We start from the raw sequence: 18,642 nt of genomic DNA on the forward strand, positions 1-18,642 counted from the left end.
TTTCTAATATCACACCATTAAGCTGTTTTTCTGGCATTGGAGAGGGATTCACTGGTGACTGCTGAAAACGTACTTTGGTTTTCTCGATGTTCAATAACAGGCTTCTGTGAAGGCGTTTAGAGTGGCTTGTAGGTTTTCTTCTGAATGCACACAGATGACATTGTCATCAGCATACTGGAGTTCTATAACAGATGTTGTTGTAACCTTGGTTTTGGCTTTCAGTCGGCCGAAGTTAAACAGCTTGCCATCTGTCCGATAGATTATTTCCACTCCCCCCCCCCCCCCACTGCACCAGTACTCAAATTTGGTTGTATCGGGTATTTGTGCCAAATTTGGTCCAGTGAATGAAAATACATCCTGCATATCAGATATTTACATTACAGTAGCAATATTAGACTTATGAAGTAGCAACGAAAATAGCTTTATGGTTGGGGGTCATCACAACATGAGGAACGGCATTAGGAAGGTTGAGAAACACTGGATTGTGTGTTCCTGTATGGCAGAATGGGGTTAGACTGGATAGTCCAGGCAATGGGCAAACTTGGGCCCTCCAGGTGCTTTGGACTTCAACTCCCACTGTTCTGGTACAGCTGTACCAGGAGCTCCAATTTTGTTTGCTTTACATTAAATGTTTGTTTGCAGTCCTAGGTTTCAGGGACTCTGCAGATAGGTGGCTTCTTTTGGATGCAGTTATAGGGCAAGCCACCTGTCCATCATCATTAAGTTTTGGTCCCGCCCCTTGCTCAGGGCAATTGGGAAGGGAAGGGAGCCATTTTTAGTTAGTCTCAGCTAGGTTAGCCAGTGTACAGGACGTGTGTTAACATCCCCTGTACAAAAGCTTCAACCTTTAAGAATTTCCAGGGAAAGAATTTCCAGGGTTACAGAAATTCCAACAGAAACAGAAGGAAAAGAGTCTCCAAAGACTTTCCAGGGAAACTGACCTAAAGATCAAAGAACTCCAGCTGAAGAGACTACAGGCCATGCTGGTAGGTCCACTCGGTGCTCTGAGACACAGTTCAAGCCGGTAGTGGTGCCCACATCAGTTAGGTTTAAGTTTCAGTCAGCCTGGGACAAGTTAAAAAGGGGCTTTTCCTTTAAAGAAGTTATTGAAGACAGTTGCCTGTCCTTCGTGGGCAAGTTTAGGAATTCACCAGTTGCCCAAAAGCTTGGAATCATTTACTTAACTTTACTGAAGCATTAATAAAAGGCTTTGTTGTACTTCTCAAACCATCTAAAGACTGTTTGTGGTGGAAACCTCTGAGAACTTCTCTTTGGGCCTCCTGGCTTCCCGTAGGGCAGAGGTTGCATGTCCTGTTCTAAAGACAACTATTTACAGGCCCAATGCACGACAGAACACCCACCATTCCTGACAGCCTCAGGCCGAGGGGGCTGAGGGGGGAAAGGATGGGGCCTGAGGCTGTCAGGAATGGTGGGAGTTGAAGTCCAAAGCATCTGGAGGGCCTAAATTGGCCCAGGTCTGGGACAGTCCTTGGCCTCCCTTCCTATTCTAGGATTATCATATTAGAATGACATGTAGGCCTAGGTCCCATCTACACTGCCATATAATGCACTTCAATTGAGTTAAAACTGCATTAGATATATGGCAGTGTAAATAGAGGCGTCATACTGGAGTGTGTAGTGCAGAAGTCCAACTAAATTCCTCGTTGCAGAAGTGTAGCTCCTTCCACATGAGCCTGACAAGGGAGCCTTTCCCTCGCCGCCATTTTCCCCCCCCTATTTGTCCATTTCCTTCCCGTCCTGCTCCCTCCCTTGTTGTTTTCTTCTCCCTGCTCTTTGTGCAGAATGTGATCCCAGCCCTTCCCCTTCCTCTCCTTGGGCTTCCCAGGTACAGAGGCTCCGAGGGGTTGCGCTACATTCCCCTCCGTCCGTCCACCCATCCATCCTTCCCTCCTCGCTGGGGCTGAGGGCCCTTTCTTGGCCTCCGCACTACTCCTCTCCCTTTGTGCGGTTGCCTGGCAACAGGGAGAAAAACGGGAGGGGGGAGGGGATGGCTCCTGGAGGGAAAGACGGGGAGAGAGAGAGTGAGAGAGAAGTGTGTGCGGTTGGTGTAATCCTTCAGGCAAGGCTCTGCATGTTGATGAGTCGCAGGCCGGCGAGAGCCAAGACCCGGCGTGGATTCACCGGATGGATTCCGGAGCAGGAGCCGCTGCAGAAGGAAAGCCGGAGCCAAGGATGCTGAAGGCAAAACGTCAGGCAGGCCCCGCATTGGCGCAGCGGCTCCAAGAGGGGGCGCTCTCTCCCCTGAGAAGCAAGGCCCCATGTACATAGCCGCCCCGAGTCCCCATTGGGGAGGTGGTGGCGGGGTATAAATAAAGATTATTATTATTATTATTATTAATATTATTATTAATATTATTCATCATTTAATAACTTATTAATCGCCCTCCATCCAAGAATGCTTGAGGCGATTTACAGCTAAATTATAAAAAATAAAATACATACATGCAAAAATTAAAAATCAACAGAGATCGAATGCTCTAGTAAAAAGCCAGGTCTTAAGTGCGAGAGTAAAAGGCCCTAAGTCACACATGGCTCTCATGTAGGGAGGCAAGGAATTCCACAAGGCAGGGGCAGAAATAGAAAAAGCCCTGTGTCTGGTCCTTTCCAAGTGCACTTCTCTATTATTATTATTATTATTATTATTATTATTATTATTATTATTAGGACCTGGTATATGGAGTAAGTCACATTGGGCTGGTCGTTGCGACCTCCAATGATGGGAGGAGAGGTGGTCCCTAAGGTACGATGGACCCTGGCCGTAAAAAGTTTTAAAGGTCAGAACTAGCATCTTATACAGGCCACGGTACTCAGTTGGAAGCCAATGTAAATGTTGCAGCACTGGTGTTATATGGCATTTCATGGGCGTTCTTGTGAGTAATCTGGCTGCCGCATTCTGAACAATACAAAGCTTTCGGGTCGTAGACATCAGAAGGCCCACATACAGGGCGTTGCAATAGTCCAGCCTAGACATGACTGTGGCATGGATGACAGTTACCAGAGCCTCGTCAGATAGGTAGGGTGCCAGTTGCCTCGCTTGTCGTAGATGGAAAAAGGCCTGTTTATTGGAGCCTCCCCCCTCCCGTGGTGCAGTGGGTTGAACCCTTGTGCCAGCAGGACTGAAGACCGACAGGTCATGGATTCGAATCCTGTTAGAGCACTGGTGAGCTCCCTCTGTCAGCTCCAGCTCCCCATGCGGGGACATGAGTGAAGCCTCCCGCAAGGATCCCGCCGTCCTCTAGGCAACGTCCTTGCAGACGGCCAATTCTCTCACACTAGAAGCGATTTGCAGTTTCTCAAGTCGCTTCTGACACACACACACACAAATCTAATAATCTAATAATAATAATAATAAACTGTATTTATAACCTGCCACCATCTTCCCCAACGGGGCCTCGGAGCGGCTTACATGGGGCCAAGCCTGAACAACAAATTACAATACAAAAATACAAATTGCAGTAAAATAAACAATATAACAATAAAGTATAAAACATCAAAGCCTATAAACAATATACACAAAACATAGAAACCAAACATAATGACAGAGAGCGGGCCGCTCTCTGTCATTATGTAATGGTCAGTGTAGACTTCTCTTATGCAGATCGAACCACTTTGAACTGGATTATATGAGGCCTCATTGACTCGACCATATAATCCTGTTTGAATGGCATTATAATGGTCAATGTCAACTCATTTTATGCAAATTGAACCACATTGCACTGGATTATATGAGGCCCCATGTACACGGCCATATAGTCCAGTTAGAACTGCATTATAATGGTCAGTATCTACTTCTCTCATGCAAATTGAACCACATTGAACTGGTTTATATGAGCCCCCATCTAATAATCCAGTTTGAAGTACTTACTTAGGCAATCCCTCGTTGGACGAGTAAGATGGTCTTCCATTATGCGTTTCCTTGTGGGTTCGCAGGTGGCTGTGGAGCCCTATTCTTGACCCGCATCTTCTCCCACAGTGAGGGCATTGGTTTCCAGGTAGAAGGCTGTCCTGGTCGGGGTTGGCTTGACGCACCTTCCTCCTGGCACATTTCTCTCTTTCGCCCTCCACTCGTGCCTCCTTGAATTCTGTAGCACTGCTGGTCACAGCTGACCTCCAGCTGGAGCACTCAAGGGCCAGGGATGCCCTTGAGATTTTAAGGTTGGCTTTGAGGCATTAGTTTGAAGTGCAGTTTGAAGTGCATTATAATGGTCAGTATCGACTCTTCTCATGCAAATTGAACCACGTTGAACTGGATTATATGAGGCCCCATGTACACGGCTATATAATTCTGCTTATAATGATCAGTGTAGATTTCTCTAATGATAATCAAACCACATTGAAGTGGGTTATATAAGGTCTCATCGACACGGGGCCACATAATCCATTTAGAACTGCATCATAATGGTCAATGTTGACTCATCTAATGCAAATTGAACCATGTTGAGCTGGATTATATGAGGCCCCATCTACATGACCATATAATCCAGTTTGAACTGCATTATAATGGTCACTGTTGACTCATATCATGCAGATTGAACCACATTGAACTGGGTTATGTGAAGCCCTTTCTACACAGCCATATCATCTGCTTTCTGAATCCAGATTATCTGCTTTGAACGGGATTATATGGCAATGTATACTCATATAATCCAGTTCAAAATGGATAATCTGGATTCAGAGACTGGAGTATATGGCAGTGTAAACTCATATAATCCAGTTCAAACCAGATAATCTGGATTCATTTGTGATAACAACATAGTAAAAAATAATCGTTGAAAGATGCACTGCATCACAATGTTTCTCTGTTTTGGCAGATTAAACTTTGGATGTGAGTACTTTAGAACAGTTATCACTCTTGGTAAAGTAAATTGATGTTGAAGCTGCAGGAATAAGAGAAGACTTTATAGGCTTTGTAAGATAAGTGATACAACAGGTGGAAGAGTTTTAGACATGTTTTTGAAAACACTGGAAAATTGGGCTGAACTTGCAATATTTGTGTGGACATGGTTATAGTGCTGCTAATATGAGCGGCCATATTATATCACAGAACTATACAATGGCTGTCTACATCCACTGCAGTGCTCATGCACTACATCTATCCTTAGCAAAGGCTTGCAGCATTCTACCTGTCAGAAACTGACAAGGAACCTTCTTTTCCGGTTCCGGTGATGGCGGCCAGCAGCGGCAATGCTGAGCTGCGCTAATCGAAAGCACAGAATCCTAGGGAATCCTAGGAATCCCCCCCCTCCTGACCATCAAGACTGGGGGAGAGTGAGACCGGCACCAGAAGCGAGGCGTTGAGCCCGAAAAGAGCCCGAAAAGAAACAAGGCGCCGAGAAGAGGAGGCCGAGAGGCGAAGGTAGGAAGCGAAGAAGGGAGCGCCGCCATTACAATCACGGCTGGCTCTCCCTAAGGAGAAAACCTACCACCGCTGCTGGCCCTCTGGCTGGTGGGCTGCCTTGTCGAACTCTTGAGAACTGCCCGGTGTTGGGTCCCGCTGCCGCCGCCGTCACCTGGGCCTGGCCGCTGCCGCCGGCTGGTTGGCTCGGCATGGGTCCCATCGCGGCCGCCATCTTGCCTGCTGCCGGGGCTGCTGCGGCTGCGGCGGTGGAGAGACGCGCCGCGGGGGGGACGCCGCGAGGGACGCGCCGCGGCTGCCCTCCCCCCCCCGGTGGAAAGGCCCCGGGCCCCTTCGACAAGGACTCAGCCGGCCTCGGGGCTTGGGTTGCAGCTGCCGGCCGGCTGGCCGAGCCGGGCCGTGCCGGGTGGGATCTGCTGCGGCTGCCAGGCTGCCTGCCTAGGCCCGCCGCTGTTGCTGCAACTGTTGCTGCAGCTGAGGAGGAAACACGCCAAGAGGGAGACGTACTACGAGGGACACGCCGCGGCTGTCTTCCCCCTGGTAGGAGATCCAGCGCTGTGGACCCCCCGGCGAGGGTTATATCAGCTGCCGGCGAGGACTCGTCGGCTGCTGGAGCGAGCTGCTGTGCTGCTTGTGCTGCTAGTGCTGTTCGACCTGGGCCCCGCCATCGCCTAGGTCACCATCTGGTCCGCAGCCGCCGAACCTAGCTGAAGGGAAAACAGCTGCGGCCGCCATCCTTGCAGCGCTGCTCGGAGGAGGAGGAGACGGAGGAGACGCCATCTTGCCGCGCTGTTTGATTCCTTGCCGCGTGGCTCGGTCCTGCGGCCCTTCTATCTGGGCTTGATCGTCCCCCTCCCTTGCCGCTGGGCCAACTAGGCTTTTCCATCCTCGCCTATTCCATCTAGGCCCACTGTTCCTCCATCTGGCCCTCGCCATCGGGAAAGCGGCGGATACCTCTCTCTTCTCAACCTCACTGTGTTGCTGTGTAGTCCATTGTGTAGACCACTATAGACCATTGTGTTGTTCGATTGTGCGCTGACCGATTTGTATAGACCTAGTGGTGTAAACCGCTTTTTGTGTAGACCGACAGTGTGTTGCGTGCGCAATTTAACCGGATAGAGACCAACTGGGCCGACCGCCACCGTGTCGACCACCTCCGGAGGTCCATCCGCTATCTTACATCAATCGTCTGTTTTACATCTGAATCATAGCACTTGTGCCAACTGTCAATCTCTTGTTTACTGTGTTTACATATTGCTAACATCGAACGTTATAGTTCCATCCTAACTTGCTGCTAATGTGATAATAAGAGCATAACATAGCACTTTAAAGGCGCCTGCCTCTGTCGCCTACTGTTTTTGCACTTTGTCCCTTCCCCGAGTCCTCCTGCCGCACTTTAGTAGCATTGAGGGCCAAGTTTTGGGCTTGTTGCACTTTAATATCTTGTCGCACTTTAAGTTCCTGCACTTTAAGAACTACCCTTGTAGCCGTGGATTTTGCTACTGTTACTACTGTTGCACTTAAGACTCTAGCACTCTAGGGACCACCCTATTTTGCGGTTGAACGTTTACCATCTGTATTTACCATCTACCGAAGTGTATTGTTCCCATCCATGTGGTCCCCCACCCTCCTATGTATACTGTCTCTGATACTATTGACTGGTGGAAGAAGCAGGGGAGGAAGTGGGCTGGAGCCTGTGAAGAACAATGAGGAGGGGAGGGGGGACAAAGAAGACCAAAGTAATTGGCAAGAAAAAACGTCAACATTTCAAACATCTGATGAAATAGAGATTAAGACCCTGGTCAGGAACTGCGGCATGGAGGAGGGGAGGTGTTCCACTAGCCGAGGGGCCCCCATAGAGGTCGTGGTGGGAAGGAGGAGATGCGGGAAAAGGAGACCTCAAATTCGGCCAAATTCGGACCATTTATCCAAAACATTAACAATTCCAACTCGGTCTCCTAAGGTAAATTGGTGTAACCAGGTGAGCGGACCCTCTGGACTGAAGGTGGTGCTGTTGAACGCCAGATCTGTCAACGCAAAAACGACCTGGATCCAGGACCTAATCCTGGACGAGCGGGCAGATCTGGCGTGCATCACGGAGACCTGGTTGGATGAAGCTGGAGGAGTAAATCTGACCCAGCTTTGTCCTCTGGGCTTCTCCGTGCAGCACCAACCGAGATCCGGAGGGCGGGGAGGCGGGGTCGCAGTTGTCTATAGAGATTCCATCCATCTGACCAGGTGCCCCATCCCGCAGACCGCAAATTTTGAAAGCGTCTACCTGAGGGTGGGTGACCGGGACAGAATAGGGATTCTGTTAGTGTACCGTCCACCTCGCTGCACTACAGTCTCCCTACCTGAGCTAGCGGGCGTGGTCTCGAGCCTGGCGTTGAAGTCTCAACAGCTCCTTGTGCTGGGAGACTTCAACATCCATGCCGAGGCGACCCTCACAGGTGCGGCTCAGGACTTCATGTCTGCCATGGCAACCATGGGGCTGTCCCAACAAATATCTGGCCCCACCCACTGTGCTGGACACACATTGGATTTGGTTTTCTGCTAGGGATGGGAACAGGGTGGCGGTGTGGAGGAGCTGTCCATCTCTCCGTTGCCATGGACCGACCACTTCCTGATCAGATTTAGGCTCACTGCGCCCCCTAACCTCTGCAAAGGTGGAGGACCTATTAAGATGGTCCGCCCCAGGAGGCTGATGGATCCGAACGGATTCCTGACGGCTCTTGGGGATTTTCCCGCCACCTCTGTAGGTGACCATGTCGAAGCCTTGGTGGCTCTCTGGAATGGGGAGATGGCCAGGGCTATTGACATGATTGCTCCGGAACGTCCCCTCTCAAGTAGCCGAGCTAAACCAGCCCCTTGGTTTACTGAGGAGCTGGCAGTGATGAAGCGAAGGAAGAGGGAACTAGAGAGCGTGTGGCGTTCGGATCCGAGCGAGTCAAACCGAGCACGGTTTGTGTCCTTTCTTAGGGCATATACCGCGGCAATAAAGGCCGCAAAGAAAACTTTCTTTGCGGCCACTATTGCGTCTGCAAAGAACCGTCCGGCGGAGTTGTTTCGGATTGTCAGAGGTCTTTTAACTCCCACCACTGCAGGTGGGAGCCCTGACAATTCGGTCGCGCGCTGTGAAGCATTTGCTCGGTTCTTTGCAGACAAAGTCGCCTTGATCCGTTCTGGGCTGGACGCCGCGTTAGATGCAGACTCCGAGAATGTAACAAGAGCACCTGCTTGTCCTATTTTGATGGATTCTTTTCAGTTTGTGAAACCCGAGGATGTGGACAAGATACTTGGAGGAATGAGGTCCACCACGTCCATCCTAGACCCCTGCCCATCCTGGCTTCTGAGGGAGGCCAGAGGGGGATTGGCTGAGTGGGTAACAGTGGTGGTGAATGCCTCCCTTCGGGAAGGCAAGATTCCAGCGAGCCTAAAACAGGCTATCATAAAGCCGCTGTTGAAGAAGCCATCACTGGACCCCACTAAATTAGACAACTTTCGGCCTGTTTCCAATCTCCCCTTCTTGGGCAAAGTCATGGAAAGCGTGGTGGCCTCACAACTCCAGGTATTCTTGAGAGACACGGATTATCTGGATCCGGCACAGTCTGGTTTCAGACCGGGGCATGGTACCGAGACGGTCTTGGTCGCCTTAGTGGATGATCTGCGCTGGGAGCTAGACAGGGGGAGTGTGTCCCTGTTGGTGCTCCTGGACCTCTCAGCGGCCTTCGATACCGTCGACCACGGTATCCTTCTGGGGCGCCTTGCGGAAATGGGTCTTGGGGGCACTGCTCTGCAGTGGCTCCAGTCATTTCTAGAGGGCCGCACCCAGAAGGTGTTATTGGGGGACTCCTGTTCCGCACCACAACCTTTGACTTGTGGGGTGCCACAGGGTTCCATACTGTCCCCCATGCTGTTTAATATCTACATGAAGCCGCTGGGTGAGATCATCCGGAGTTTTGGGTGCGGTGTCATCTGTACGCAGATGATGTCCAACTCTGTCACTCCTTCCCACCTGCTACTAAGGAGGCTGTCGAGGTCCTGAACCGGTGCCTGGCCGCTGTAACGGTCTGGATGAGGGCGAACAAACTGAAACTAAATCCAGACAAGACAGAGGTACTCCTGGTCAGTCGCAAGGCCGAACGGGGTATAGGGTTACAGCCTGTGCTGGACGGGGTCGCACTCCCCTTGAAGGCGCAGGTTCGCAGCTTGGGTGTGACCCTGGACTCATCGTTGAGCCTGGACCCCCAGGTTTCAGCGGTGACCAGGGGAGCATTTGCACAGCTCAGGCTCGTGCGCCAGCTGCGCCCGTATCTCGGGAAGTCTGACTTGGCCACGGTGGTACACGCTCTTGTCACATCCCGCCTGGACTACTGCAACGCTCTCTACGTGGGGCTGCCCTTGAAGACGGCCCGGAAGCTTCAGCTGGTTCAGCGCGCGGCAGCCATGTTACTAACTGGAGCGGGTGGCAGGGAGCACACAACGCCCTTGTTGTCCCAGCTCCACTGGCTGCCGATTTGCTACCGGACCCAATTCAAGGTGCTGGTTTTGGCCTACAAAGCCCTAAACGGTTCCGGCCCAAAATACCTTTCCGACCGCATCTTGGCCTACGAGCCCACGAGGACCTTGAGATCGTCTGGGGAGGCCCTGCTCTCGATCCCGCCTGCCTCACAGGCACGGCTGGCGGGGACGAGGGAGAGGGCCTTCTCGGTGGTGGCCCCCCGGCTGTGGAACACTCTCCCTGCACACATCAGACAGGCGCCTTCCCTCATGTCCTTTCGAAAAAGCCTTAAGACATGGCTGTTCGAGAGGGCATTTAATTAAGTGCTATACAATACGGTAATGAGAACTGGAATGGAACAAGGAATATGAGACTGGCTATGATTCCACTAAGAGACGAAGCGGATTTTTAGTGTAGTCTGTAATTGTTGTATAGTTTATATGTTGTTGAAACTGGCTTTTTTGTAATTGTCTTTTATGTGTACTGTACACCGCCATGAGTCGCCCTTATGGGCTGAGAATGGCGGTTAATAAGTGCATCAAATAAATAAATAAATAAATAATAAACAATATCATCTGTGTGCCATTTCATCAGAGCATCATCCATCAGACTGGAAAATATGAAAGACTGTTTTCCTGAAGTAAAATAACTGTCCCAGAGAGGGGGAGGGTGTCTAGCCTGCTTCTGACTGTTCAGTTTTCAACTCCATATTTGCAAGTTTTACTTTTGCGGATTTGATTATTCATGGATTTAAATATCCTCTCTAGGAATGTCTGGGTCCTCCAGTGTATTTCTATGATTGACTTCTACCCTAATTTCACCACAGAACACACTGGGGGATCTAGAGATTATTAGTGTGAATTGACTAATCATGTATTTGATTAAAATATTCTCTCTAGGAATTTCTGGAAAATGTAAAAATCTTTAAAAAAGTATTTATGTATTTATTTACCATATTTATATACCACCTTTCTCAGCCTGAAGGCGACTCAAGGCGGTTTACAATTGGCATAACTCAATGCCCCCAACAACATAAAATATAGTTAAAACATTAACATATAATATAAACCATATAAAAACAATAAAACCAATGAAACAAGTCCTCAGTGTCTCATTACTAAAATCATTTTCCAGTCGCATCGTCCAACCATTCCATGGATCTAATTTAGCCTGTTACATTGCATCTGCCAATGCTTGCTCAAAGAGCCAGGTTTTAACTCTTTTTCGAAATGTGAAGGAGGGGGCCGATCTGATATCTCTAGAGAGGGCCACCACTGAGAAGGCCCTGTCTCTCGTTCTCACCAGTTGCATCTGCGAAGGAGGTGGGACCGAGAGCAGGGCCTCTCCAGACGATCTTAGGGACCTAGATGGTTCATAGGTAGCATTTTTTATTTGCAGTTTTTCACTTTGATGGGGGTGCAGGACTGAATGTACAGAGTTTTTGTTCTCTTCAAATGGTCTGTCTCTTCCATTTAAAGTGCCAGTCCTTCTAACCTCTTCAAGATTATGCTACAACCTTTCAAAATTGAAAGTCCCATAGGTCTGTTAGTCTATGACCATCATTGTCAGCCAAAGAGCCGGGATGGCACAATGGGTTAAATCCTTATGCCTGCTGACCTGAAGGTCAGTGCTTTAAATTCTTAAGACAACGTGAGCTCCTGCCTGTCAGCTCCAGCTTCCCTTGCAGAAGCTGGTAAAACATCTGGGTGTCCCCTGGGCAATGTCCTTGCAGACGGCCAATTCTCTCACACCAGAAATGACTTGCAGTTTCTCATATTGTTTCTGACATGATTAAAAATGATCGTCAGCCAAAATGCCAAGAGAGGGGTAGAGGGAGGCCATTTAGGCAGTCTTCAATCTGCTACATGGGTAGAGCCCACCTACTTACAGACCAAATAAAGGTATTATTTGCAGAGGCAGTGCTAAATCAGGCTGTGACCAGCAGCTATGCAATCTATGCCATTGGGGAGATGTGTGCTCTAAACTTCACTGGACCAAAGCCCCCAGGAGTTTAAAAAACATCCTTCCTCTTTCTTACAATAACCTAAAAGATCATCAAACAGACATGTGGCATCTTTGTCCATTAAATACACCGTATTCGCACAAGCTCTTCTTAGGCCACTTTCTTAGTTGAACGAATGACAGCTACTGTATGATGAGCACAGGATAGGGATGAATGCTCTGGGGATGAAATTAAAAAAAAGTATCTGCAGGCATTTTTCTTAGCAATTGCACAATAATCTTTAAAGTGGGAAGGGCATCTTAACATAGACAAGGAAATTATTACATGTGTTGTTCAACCCAGGAATTAACAGAGATGGTAGAGCCAGTGGGACTAGAAATACAAAAAGCACATGCAGAGAAAAAGGCTTAAGCAATGGTAATCAAACAAATGTGAGCTAGGTGATAACACAGACAAACATAGATAAACTGGTGAACATACATGTATGTGGTGAGATAAGAAACATTTGTCTGTATTCAGCTCTCAACAATCTCTTGATCAAATCTTGTTCAGCTGTTTCCCTTTGGGATCTGCCTTCTTTATGTTTCACCAGGAGAAGTTGCACTTTACTCCGTAGGCCTTCATTGCATCTTTCCAGATAGGCACTTTTTTGGCAATTGGGATAACCATTTGACTCCTTGGCATCTTCTCTCCAGAAAGAACTTGTTTTTGGGTTATTATTGCTTTTTTAAAGCATTCAGCTACCAGTGTTGTATTAGCACAGTGTCATCTTCAAAATTATTATTTTTTGTTCGAACCAGTATATTGCTTTTCAGTGACAAGCATGTAGAATTGACTGAATGAGTTTCATGGATACCTGTTGAACATCGCTATCCTATACTATTGAAAAAACTTGCAATTTAATTCTTCCCTTTTTCCTCCTCTTTTTGTATCTTTGAGATTGTGCATTTACTTATATGCTCAACCCAATGATTAGCAGAAGGAAACTCCCCAAACTGGAGAAAAGAGAACACGTTTTCCTCAACCCTGGTCTGTTTTAGGCAGCTAAGGATAGAGAGGATGATTTGAAGGTCTCTGCTCATGGAGCTGCCATAAGTTGATTTTGACTTGAGGGCAGTTAACAGCAATGATAACATGGGAAACATTTTACCACTTGCACCAGGAGTGGCCTCCTACAAATGCAGTGACAAGAATAAAATGTCTGGGAGAGATGATAATCTGGAAAAAGCACTTCAGCTACAATATAGGCAGTCCGTGAGTTTCTCATGAAACAAGCAGGCTTTTAAACTTTTAAAATGTATGATTCTAAAAGTTTCCTATCAATGTCACAGCATGGGAGGCCCTTCCATACAGCTCTATATCCCAGAAAATCAAGGCAGAAAATCCCACAACATCTGCTTTGAACTGGGTTATCTGAGTCCACACTCTGTTAATGTGGGATTTTTTGCCTTGATATTCTGGAATATAGGGCTGTGTGGAAGGGTCCTTTGAGAGTAATCTAGTCCAAATCTCTGGTGAAGAAAAGAAGTGTTCATACTGCAATTACACTAAAGAGAGACAGTGGAGCCACTCCCAGTATGGACAGTCCCCAAGTTATAAACATCTGATTTACAAATGCCTCAACATACCCCAGAATATCAAGGCAGAATAACCCACAATATCCACTTTGAACTGGAATATCTGAGTCCACACTGCCATATATCTCAGTTCAAAGCAGAAAATGTGGGATTTTATTAAGCTGTGTGGAAGGGGCCTCACTGCTAAGAAAGGGGGGGGGGGGGAGAGACAACAAGAAGTGAGAGAAATCTAACCCAGGAAGGGAAACTTACTCCTAGAAGAGTGGTCATGGGAAAGGGTGTCTCAACTGAAGCTTTACCATCAATCCTCATTTCCTCAATAAGCCATTTTTTTCAAAATCCAGTTATCACAGGGACAAAAAGTAAGATAAAATCTTCTGAACAGGGGCTCAGACAGCAAAACAAACACCACAGGGGTGTTAACCTTTCCCTATGCTATCCAAAGCTATATCTATATTTATATGGTTGGAGTTACACCTGTTCCGTACTTATTCTGACTTGCATACAAATTCAACTTAAGAACAAACCTAAATAATAATAATAATAATAATAATAATAATAATATTTTTAATATTTGTATCCCGCTTTTCTCCCTAATGGGACCCAAAGTGGCTCACAACATAATACAGTACAAATCTTAACTTGTACTGGTGCCTCAAATGTTAGACCTGTTTCTGGGTATTTTTGACCAGTTGATTCCAAACATGGTGCCTGTTTCCCCCTATCCACTCTAGTTTTTGAGATGCTACCTACCAGTTGCTACCTGCTTGCCATAGAAAATCAGGATAGCCATATCTAAATCATATCTAAGAAACTAGAGCTGAAGCAGCCTATCCAATGCAATTTCCTGAATCAGTGCTACAAATACACACGATTTTTTGGGTGGGGGGAAGAGTTGGGCTATATATTGAATGACATCTGTGGAAAGGCAAGAGGTTTTGTCTCCATGGGTTCAGGAGATATCAGGGCTGAGTTAGAGAGACCAGGCGACTTGTGCCCCTTTGCCTCCATTGCCCTTTTTGCCTTATTTCATACAAGTGAAAATTCTGTTTTGTCCTGAAGGAAACTGTTAAGCCCCACTGAAGGTGCTGTCAAGTGCAGCCTCTTTCCTAGCCAGTGCTCTATTCCTTGACTTGAGTGCAGAAGAAGATCCAAGGGGGCAAACATTTGTTGGGGAAGAGCCTATACACACACAGCCTGAGCCTGGAGGGCAGGTCTCAGTACATTCGAGGCCGAATGCTCTCTGCTTCCCGGCCCCATTTACACTGTCATATAATGCCGTTTGAACTGCGTTATATAGTCAGTGTTGACTCATGTAATGCAGAATGTACTACACTGAACTGGGTTATGAGTCTACCCTGCTGTGCTGTATAATCCAGTTCAATCTGCATTATAATGAATTGTCATTATGGTCTCAGACCAGAAGTCTGAAAGGTTAAAACGTTAAAACCGGAAGTTCAAAACATTAAGAGCAGAAAGTCCCAAGATATACATTGGACTAATATCTAAAAACAAGTCTAAAACATGGAGAGTCTGAAGCATGGTTTACAAATGACACTTGATGAAAATCTGTGAAAACAAGTGTTATAATATATAGATTAAAACATCCATTAAAATGTGTTGTCGAAGGCTTTCATGGCTGGAATCACTGGGTTGCTGTGAGTTTTCTGAGCTGTATGGCCATATTCCAGAAGCATTCTCTCCTGACATTTTGCCCACATCTATGGCAGGCATCCTTAGAGGTTGAGAGGGCTGTTGGAAACCAGGCAAGTGAGGTTGATATACCTGTGGAATGTCCAGGGCGGGAGAAAGAACTCTTGTCTGCTTAAGGCAAGTGTGAATGTTGCTAATGGCTACCTTGATGAGCATTTAATGGCCTTGCAGCTTCAAAGCCTGGCTAGTTGCTGCCTGGGAGAATCCTTTGTTGGGATCTTCCGCAATCGGACACCTTAATTTGATAGATGCCACACACAAAAATTTCCACTATGAAAGCGATCCATGGTTCCCTATCCTCTATTAGAGATTATAAATAGAGATATATTGGGCCCTTGCAACCATCCTCCCTGGAATGGCTTCGCTCGCTCACTGCCTCCCTCTCTTTCTTCCCTCGCTTTTTGGGCTGCGGAATCCAGTTCCTGCAGGAGGGTGATCCATGCCGCCTCTTTCTTCCTTCCTTTCTCCTCACACAGCAGAGCCCGCTGCTCCCGAGTCTTGCCTTGTTGCCAGAAAAAAAAAGAGGGGGAAAAGCTCCAGGCATCTCTCTCCTTTGTACAGGGAGGGAGGGAGGGGAGAAATGGCAGGGAAAGCGGGGGAGAGCGCGCGCTGGCGAGCGCGCGCAGGAGGAGGAGGATAGTTCTGGCGCGCGCCAGGCCTTGTCAGGACCCTCTGAGGGGAGAGAGGGAGGGAGGGGGGAGGCAGTTGGAAGGAGCAGGAGGATGGCCAAGGCGCGCCCCCCGGCCTTGTCAAGAACATGTGAGGGAGTTGGAGGAGGATGGCCCTGGCGCGCGCCCGGCCTTGACAGCATCTGAGGGGCGGGGGAGGCAGTTGGAAAGGAGCAGGAGGGTGGCTAATAAATAATAATAATAATAATAATAATAATAACAATAATAAGTTTTTATACCCCTCCCCTCCATTTCCCCGAAGGGACTGAGGGCGAATTACGCGGGGCGCGCGCCCGGCCTAGTCAGGAACATCTGAGAGAGCGAGCGGGAGGGAGGCAGTTGGAGGGAGGATGGCTGAGGCGCGCGCCCCAACCTTGTCAGGAGCCTCTGAGGGGAGCGAAAGGGAGGATGGCCCTGGCGCGCGCCCGGCCCTGTCAGGAGCCTCTGAGGGGAGGGGGAGGCAGGCAAGCAGGAGGATGGCCAAGGCGCGCGCCCGGCCTTGTCAGTAGCCTCTGAGCGAGCGAAAGGGAGGATGGCCCTGGCGCGCGCGCCCGGCTCTGTCATTTGAGGGGAGGGGGAGGCAGTTGGAGGGATGAGGAGGATGGCTCTGGCGCGCGCCAGGCCTTGTCAGGAGCATCTGAGCGAGCGAAAGGGAGGATGGCCCTGGCGCGCGCCCGGCTCTGACATCTGAGGGGAGGGGGAGGCAGTTGGAGAGATGAGGAGGATGGCTTGTCAGGAGCATCTGAAGGAGGGAGGGGGAGGCAGTTGGAGGGAGGGAGGATGGTCAAGGCGCGCGCCCGGCCTTGTCAGGAGCGCGTGCTCCCGGAGGCAGGCACTGGCAGTTATAGAGTCTCGCTCTCTCGCGCCCATTTGGGAAGCCTCCTCTCCTCAGAGACATTTATATGAGGGCCTGTATGAGGGAGGCGTCGTCAAGCACGTATCCCCCCCCTCCCCAAACACAAACACAACAACTACTGGATTTGAACCCTAGTGGTTGTGGGGGGGGGACCGCTCTCACAGTGACACGCCCCCCTCCCTCCTCGCCACCCGAGACTGCGCCTGCGCACTGGAGCCTCCCGGGATCTTTCTGGCCCTTCGTTAGAGGCGCAGAGAGACCCTCATCTTCGCCCCCCTCCCTCCTCTTCCCTCTCCTGTCCTAAACGATTCAGGAATAACACCCTCTCTGTGTGCCTCGAGGCAGCACCTCCCCTCCGTGTCGCGAGCTGAGGGGCGGAGCCATCGACGCGCTCCTGAGGAGGAGGAAGAGGGGGGGGGGGAGAGAGAAAGAGGGCGACGTCGCCGCCTCCGCTGTTGCTGCTGCTGCCAAAGCGAGGGAGGGAGAGAGGGAGAGGGAGGCTCGCGCGCGCTGGGCACCTCGGGAAAAGGAGGGGGGGCTCGGCGTCGGGCGCGCGGCGGAGGCGCCTGGGACCCGGAGGGAAGGAAGGAAGGATTGAGGGAAAGGTAGGCGAGCGGGTGGGCGCCGCTGCCGACAGACGACGCTCGGAGAGACCCGCTTTCTCGCCGCCGCCCTGCCTCACCCCGGAGAGAGACGGACGGACGGACCCCCTCCCTCACTATCTGCCCCCTTTCGGTGAGTCTTGCGCCCCTCCCTCTCCTGGATCGGGCCTACGCCTGGTCCTCGCTCTTCCTTCAGAGGGAAGGAGAGTTTGTGTATGTGTGTGTGTGGGGGGGTGTCCTTTCATTCCCTCAGGGCTGAGTGCCGCCCCCGCTTTTGAAGAGGCGCCCCCTGCTTCCGCCCAGCGCGCGCCCATCTCTCTCTCTCTCTCTCTCTCTCTCAATGGCCGTCAGCACCACCAACACGGCAGAAAAAGCAGCCCTCCATCCCTCCCTAGGCCTCCGGGCATCAGACTCCCGCGGCAGGCAGGCAGGCCAGGCAAGCGAGTGCCGTGCAGTCCCTCCAGGCCCCGCCGCCCCCGGAAGTGCTTTCCTGTTTGAGGGAGAGAAGGGCTGCTTCTCGTCCCTCCAAAAACCGAAAGGGAGCCAGTCGTACACTCAACCTTTGCTCTTGACTCGCCTAGACCAGCCTAGACCAGGACTGGGTTGTTGTAGGTTTTTCGGGCTATATGGCCATGTTCTAGAAGCATTCTCTCCTGACGCTTCGCTTGCATCTATAGCAAGCATTCTCAGAAGTTGTGATGTCTGTTGGAACTAGGAAATTTGGGTTTATATATCTGTGACAGCAGGCATGTAGCCGGGGGGGGGGGGCTTGGGGGGCTTGAGCCCCCCCCCCCCGAAATTCTCATGGTGGTCCGCAAGAAGGCCTTACTGGTGCATTATTTAAACTGTTATGTTTATTCATATCATGATCTGATCACCATGCTCAATATATCCCATATGCATGGAGTATTGGGGTTTGCTAGGTTTGCTAGGGTAGGCCCTCTTTCATTCAGACTCAAACCCCCCCCTCCCCCCCGAAACAAAATCCTGGCTATGGGCCTGTGTGACAGTACATAGACCTGGATTGCCTGCTCCAATAGCCTACTTCACTGTCCAGCCAGTTAGGTGTTGAGTACCCGCGGAGTCCAGTTGTACTTTGGAGGGCCTCGGTCCGCTGGGACACCCATACCAGGGCCCTTCCACACAGTCATCTCACCCAGGTCCCTTCCACACAGCCCTATATCCCAGAATATCAAGGCAGAAAATCCCACATTATCTGCTTTGGACTGGGTTATCTGAGTCCACCGTGCCATATAACCCAGTTCAAAGCAGATGTGGGATTTTATACAGCTGTGTGGAAGGGGCCTCTGATAACTCAGTTCAAAGCTGATATTGTGGGATATTCACCCTTGATATTCTGGGATATAGGGCTATGTGGAAGGGCC

General features: G+C 49.7%; 1 protein-coding gene across 3 annotated transcripts in view; it reads left to right on the top strand.

Annotated features, from left to right (window-relative positions):
* The window catches only part of ATN1 (atrophin 1), a 60,296-nt gene that overhangs the window by 11,389 nt on the left and 30,265 nt on the right, over nt 1-18,642 (top strand). The window contains exon 1 of one of the 3 annotated variants that reach the window (XM_060762599.2): nt 16,859-17,390. The exons of the other annotated variants lie outside the window; for them this stretch is intronic. The gene's annotated coding sequence lies outside the window, so the exon portion shown is untranslated. Of the gene's footprint in view, nt 1-16,858; nt 17,391-18,642 lie in introns of those variants that run through there. 3 annotated transcript variants of the gene reach the window in all.

The sequence above is a fragment of the Anolis sagrei genome, chromosome 2 (genome assembly GCF_037176765.1).
Source record: "Anolis sagrei isolate rAnoSag1 chromosome 2, rAnoSag1.mat, whole genome shotgun sequence".
In the NCBI taxonomy this organism is placed as follows: Eukaryota; Metazoa; Chordata; class Lepidosauria; order Squamata; family Dactyloidae; genus Anolis; species Anolis sagrei.